The sequence below is a fragment of the Arachis ipaensis genome, chromosome B7 (assembly GCF_059453495.1).
Source record: "Arachis ipaensis isolate K30076 ecotype BB chromosome B7, ASM5945349v1, whole genome shotgun sequence".
Taxonomy (NCBI): domain Eukaryota; kingdom Viridiplantae; phylum Streptophyta; class Magnoliopsida; order Fabales; family Fabaceae; genus Arachis; species Arachis ipaensis.
The window spans coordinates 136,309,295-136,316,136 of record NC_142442.1 but is presented as its reverse complement, the minus strand read 5'-3'; positions in this window follow the sequence as shown (position 1 = coordinate 136,316,136).

Here is a 6,842-nt window from a genome sequence, read left to right as displayed (position 1 = left end):
ACGAAGCTGGCCTGTTGAGTGGCGTTCTTGGTATGCTTGGATCTGACTACGGTAAATTTCCTATCTGCGAGGAAAGTTGGCATCACGTTACCACTAAAGACAAAGTTTATTTCGAATGTATCAAGGTAAGAGTTTATATCCGATCTAAGTTACATCTACTTATTCATGATTAGAATTGATTATTTTAGGAATAGTAATTTATTCTTAAATTAAAAATAACTTAAATATAACACAAAGTGTTTGTATATAAAGTGTTCATGAATGCACCGATTTTATTCACAAACTTCTGTGTACTCTTAAGATATGAGTTGGCATTTTTTCTTTTTAATTTGTTGGCTTATGGATTGCTGTTAATGACATTATACAATTTTCAATTCTTTGTGTATTTTTTTAATCAGTATTATATTTGAGTCAATAGACATCTTTTACTCCATTTTTTTAGGTTCACGTCGGTTGGTGCAGCTTCTTCGATTTATTCTTTATTGCTAAAAGATGTTTTTGTAATGGATGGCTACCTTTGACCTGCTCCTTGACCAGGGAGTATTCCAGCAAATATTTTTAACAAATCGTGTCATTTATGCAGCAAATCTTTGAGTTTGATGAAGATAGTGACGGAGTTATAAAAAAATATTTTGAAAAGTATGGGGAAGTCCTGGAAAGATACAAGGCTGAGGTTGTATGATGATTACTACGAGCCAACATTGTCGACTGAAGAAAATATCGAGAACCGTCCGCCGGGAATTGATCGAGATCACTGGAGATGGTACCTTGATTATCGCGTCAAACCTGAGATGAAGGTAAAAATAGTATTTATATTAGTATAATATAGTACAATCACTTTTGCATTGTGTCTTTTTTAAAACAGTTTCTAATCCTCGTTTATCTCTGATGGACCAATAAGAGAAGTACAGGAAAAATATGATAAATCGATCAAAACAGCTGTATATCCACACTGGTGGTTCGAAAAGCCTGGCTCGGTGGAGGGAAGAAGAGGTAGTGTACTTTTTTATTCACTTTTCGGTTTTGTACTGCTCTGCAAAATTCAATCCTTGGACTATCTCTGTGTCTACATTCTCCCTGATTTGTCGATTTCGGTGATGGATTAAACTTTATTATTTCAGTCAGAACAAGAAGGAAGGATAGTCGGTAGAGGGGAGTTATGGATCAAGGTTCATAAAAGAAGGGATGACTCTTATATTAATGATGAGGCAAGAGAAATTGGTGTAAGTACAACATAATATGATTAATCATCAAAATTATGATATCTAATGCATACATAGTTCATTGCTGCTTTTTAGTTGCCCATTCCTTGTCTGCTGAGTTGAAAATAAGTTGTGGGTTTCTTTTCATTCAATGTCTACAAATAAGTTTTTGGTTCCAACGCTTATACTATGATATAAAGTTGTTACATGTGAAGGATTCAATTAATTTACAAAATATCTGTATGACCGAAAAGGTTCTTTATTTGGGCAGAAATTTTGTTAATTGCTTTATGAATAATGATGTTTTAACAACTCTAATTATTTGTCTCAAAATATATATGTAACACATGATTAGGAGCAATTAGTCAAAATTACTAGAATACTAGTATTGACTTATTTCTTTGCCCATTTTATTTATTTATTTATGTATTTATACATTTACTTAAATGAGCAATATTCAGAGAGCATGTAATAGGTATTAAGTTTAGTAATAGAGCGAGAACAGTAGAAGTTTGGAATCCAAGTTTAGTAATAGAGGAAGAACAGTATAAGTCTTGGAATCCAAGGAGTTCTGAATGATGAAAACTATAGCGTACTTGGGTGTCTTGTGGTTGCTCAAATTGATTTTGTGACAGAACTGGAATCCAATCCATTCAAAAGTATTCTCTACTCTCACTTCAGATGTATATCCCTATGCATGCTTATGCTCATCGTGTGCCTCAAATATAAACTCAGTTTAAGTTTTAATTAAGTTGAATGTTCTTGAATCGGATCCATATTGTTGTTTTATGTCTGTAGAAAATACTTCTAGAGATTGAGCAATAGGATGAGTCATCTAGAGTGTTGTCCCAAAATGATTGCTCAGGTTTTCGGAAGAGAGAAACCGGGTAGAGTGCGTGGAGTGGGTTTTGGACCGACTCCTAGTCAACTATTTGGTACAAATTTGCAACCGTCAGTAAACAGAGTACAAGTAGAGGAGACGCAAAGGAAGCTGAATGAACTACAGACAGAACTGGAAGCCGAGAAGTTGAAAAGGAAGGTGATGGAAGATGAAGCAGCAGCAGACAAGAAAAGGATAAAGGTAATAGAGAGTGCTTTAATTTGATTTATCTTTTTCAACGGCAGGGTGAGGAGCTGCCACCAGAGATTGCTGCAGGGATGTGTTCAATGGAATGATATAGTAGAAAATAGTACTTTAGGATTGAAATTATTTTAGATTAATGCATACTTTTTTTTTTTAAGTAGACTATGCAACTCTTAGCAAGAGATCTATTTTGTTGATATTTTGATAAATACATTGTGCTTTGTGGATATTTTTCTGGTTTTGTCACAAGTTTAGATTCTATCCGTGAATACAATCACTCCTAAAATAATTAGAAATCCAAGGAACAAAACTTGATGATATTATTTTTAAATTTTATGTGATTTCATAAATAAAAACCCAAATTTTGCGTCTCTTTTTTTTTTTCTGAACTTGGCGGCGGTTCTAAACCGCCAAAAAGACTAAAAAAATAGGACAGCTGTATCGGGGATTGCGGCGGTTTGAAACCGCCTATAAAGATATACACAAACCAGTCCTTAACTGCGGCGGTTGTAACATAGCCGCAAAATTCATTCAAACTTGCAAAAACTTAATTGATTGGCGGCAGTTTTAAAACCACTAGTAACCAAGAAGCCAATTGTAGAATTCAAATTTTACAGCGGTTTTTTTAACGCATGCTGCGAAATGCATATTTAGCGGCGATTATACCAGCGGTTGCTGGTAACCGCCGTTGAACTCACTCCCAGCGCTCATAACGAGGGCGGTCACTATAGCCGCCGACAACATATTTTGCGGCGGTTTAAAACTGCCGCTAAAGAGAGAAAAAAGCGCCGCTAAACTCCGCCTCTACTGTAGTGTTTATACAAGTGTTTTATCCTTATATATATATAACAAGTTGAAAGATATGATTATTAACTAGGCGATTGCCATTCTTCTTATTTATCTAATTTTGCAATGTTTCCTTATGTCAAGTTTGTATTTGGTGATAGATATGTGAGTGGTAGATCTTCCCCCAAAATCAATATATGCTAATTAAAGTAGATTTCTTGTACACCTAGGTTCTAATTTCTTGTCCCACAAGATCAATTTATTAATCTTCGAATTTCAAAAAAGCAAACCACATCATCAATTAGCAAAAATTAAAGGTGTTAATTAGTTTTGGCCTTTTTCTTAATTTTGCCAAGGTATCTAGATTTTGTATTGGTCATTCTTGCACGTCCCATTATTGACAGAAGAAGAATTTGAATTTTCTAAATTTTAAATTTTTACTTGAGAGAATAAAATATAATTTCTCACTCATAAATATTTTTTTTTATGTTTTTTTTATCTTACTTATAAAATAAATGATAAAAAATTACACTTTACCTTCTCAAATGAAATCCAAAATTTAAAGTATCCAAATAAAAAAAATAGAATATAGTAATCTGAACGCTCCTTATAAAATTACTTATTTTATTATCTCAAAAATTTAAGTTAATAAAAAATATATAAATAATTATATTTTTAATATATTATTTAATTTTATACAAGAATTTATTTTAGATTTATGTAAATTTTTATATAAGTTTTTTTTTGTCCTAATATCAAAATTATTTTCTTTTAAAATAATTAATATTAAATTCTAAATATTTATCATAAAATATTAAATTAATAAAATATATATATATATATATAAATAATTATACCTCCAACACGGTTTACTCTTCCTTTGTTTGTCCAAAAATAAATTTTGTGACGAATATTTTCAGTTCCTTTTTCTATCTAAACTCATTGTCCATTATGATAGTTGAGCTGTACCACTCTCTTTTTTTTAATTTCGTCATCACAGTTAATATTAAACGACTTTTTTTTTCTTTCTATTTTTTAGTACCAAGTGCAAAGTATTCAAACACACGTCGTTTCCATAACTTAAGGCGAAATTTTTTTTCCACTTACATCTACTAATTAAACCCTAGGCTATTATCTAGCATGTTATTTTTGTAGTACGACCTCGCACTTTGGATAGATAAATAGATGGATATATATAATTAATTAATTAAAGTAAGGAAAAAGAAATTAAAGATAATAAGAAGAAAATGAAAGGCACTCCATCATTGTTCTCTTCTGGACCCGTCCTCATCAAGCATGCAAATAAATTCATATATATACATGCATGCTGAACTGGAAACAACAATCATCAAATGCTAAGTTGCTAAGTACTGTATATGATGATATATGATTATATTTACTAAATAATGCATAAATATGTAATTAACCAACTAATATTATTAGTGGCCTTTAGAGGGAAAAAAGGACAGCCAACTAATAATAACAAATAAATAAATTAACTTCTTGTAATAATAATAACAGTTTAATTTTAATGTATTAATAGTGTAAAATATTTTATACAATCGTACAATTATATATATCCATTCTTTTAAATAATTATTTATACCGTTAATATGAAAAATAATTATTTTTGTGTATGTAACATTATATAATTAAATACACGTATTAAACTATTTTACAGTGCATTAAAATTAAATTTATAATAATAAATAAAACTTTGACGAATATATGTGTCTCCTACGTACGTGGCGCTCAATTTTACCGGCTTATCCCCAACAATTGTTAATGAAATATTTATATTTGATGACCATGGTTTAGTGACATGGAAAAAGTATATAATACTTCTACATAATCTTTTGTTTACTATATTGTATCACTAGCAAAGATTCGTTTATATATATATAATTTACTTTATAAATCCCATTTAATATTAAATTTAGATCTTAGCTTGTTAAATAAATGATGAAGAGTGAATCAACATATTTCTATCTCATATTATAAACAAAACTTATTAAATATTTTAATTAGATCAGTCTTTATTTTATGATACCATATTCTTTTTTTCAGTATTGTTATTGACATAAAACTACTCAGCTCAAAAATTTATTTTCATAACCTACTCACACTCATTTCATGAGTTTAATAGTAAGTTTTGTAAATATATGATTTGAGAGTGTGTTAGAGTTGGTCTCTTGAGTTTATTGGATTTCAATCGAGGGTTTAGTTGAAATTTAATTATTCGTGAATTTGTTAGAAGATTTTGTAGAGTTTGATTTGTGTGTTTATTAGTATTTGATAGAAATTTTGTTGGGTTTGATCAATAATGTGAATCATGAGTTTGATAGTAGATCTTTTGGATTTTGATTTGTGAATTTATTAGCGTTTGATTTCTGAATTTATTAGATTTTAATAGGAGATTTAATTGAGAGTTGATTAGAAAATTTTGTACAAAATTTTATAAGGTTTATTTTTGTACAAATTATGGATTTGATGATAGTTTTTGGGAATTTGATTTGTGAGTTTGTTAGATTTAATTTCTAGATTTATTGTGTTCTCATAATGTTTGATTGAAATTCAATTTTTAATTTTGAACTTTTTAAATTTTGATTTTGATTTGATTTAAAAAATGAGAGTGATTCCTATGCCAAAAAAAAAAAAAAAAGAATTTGTTTTTTCATGAATATTATTATGATGGATTCTACATATTTTTATAATAGTGTTAGAATGGTGTCAATTAAAAAGGTATGCACCTAGCAAAATTATTTGATTTATATTCTTCAAAAACTACTCTATTTCTTAGTTTTCAAATATTCTAAACAATAATAATAAAAAAAACTGGCTACTCACAATTTTTCTCTAGTCTTAATAATCCTACATCTTTCCACTTATTAAATATAATCCATAATGTATCATGCATACATAAATTATAATTCCATTAATTTTCACAATTTTTGACATAAAAATAATCCATGGATATAAACAATCCATGCAGTGATCTCTGCTCAAGAGAAGCAACTCTTTTCGATAATTTTGATCTTCTTTAAAAATAATGTGATATCCACTACTCCACTTACATAAAAAGAAACTAGATAAACAAAAAAAAAAAAAAGTTGGTACACTTTTAGCTCGCTACCTAACTTGAACTTTTCTTTTGAAATCTCGTTATCATTTTCTTCATATATAACTAATAAATTTCCTTTGTTCGATCGTGGCTCATTTTAATTTATTATCGATTATATCTCTCTAATTTAATTCATTTTCAATATTTTTACATAGTTATCATTTACTTATTTTTCCAGGTTGCAAATAATGTGTTCAATTTCAATCAAAACATTTATTTCAAAGTGACATGTAATGTAAAACTAATGGGCAATTTAAATTATTTATTCATATATTTTTCTATTTATATTTATATATTTTTAAATATATATAAAAAATTAACCATCAAAACAGTTATCAATATAAAATATAAAATATACTTTTTATATATTAAAAATATATTTTAATATATTTTATATATTAAAATATAAAATATGCATTAAGAATGAACTAAATAATATATATATATACTTTTTTTTTGTGCTCATATAGCAGTTTTGGTTTGTAATATATATTTCCTTTTGCGTGCCTTCCAAAATAATGGGACAATGAAAAAAACAATAACAAGTCAAAAAGGGCACAAAACAAAATATTATGAAATCCTTTATTTACTTTCAAGCTAGCCCTATTTATAAAGCTTTTTTTTATTATATATACATATAATTATTATC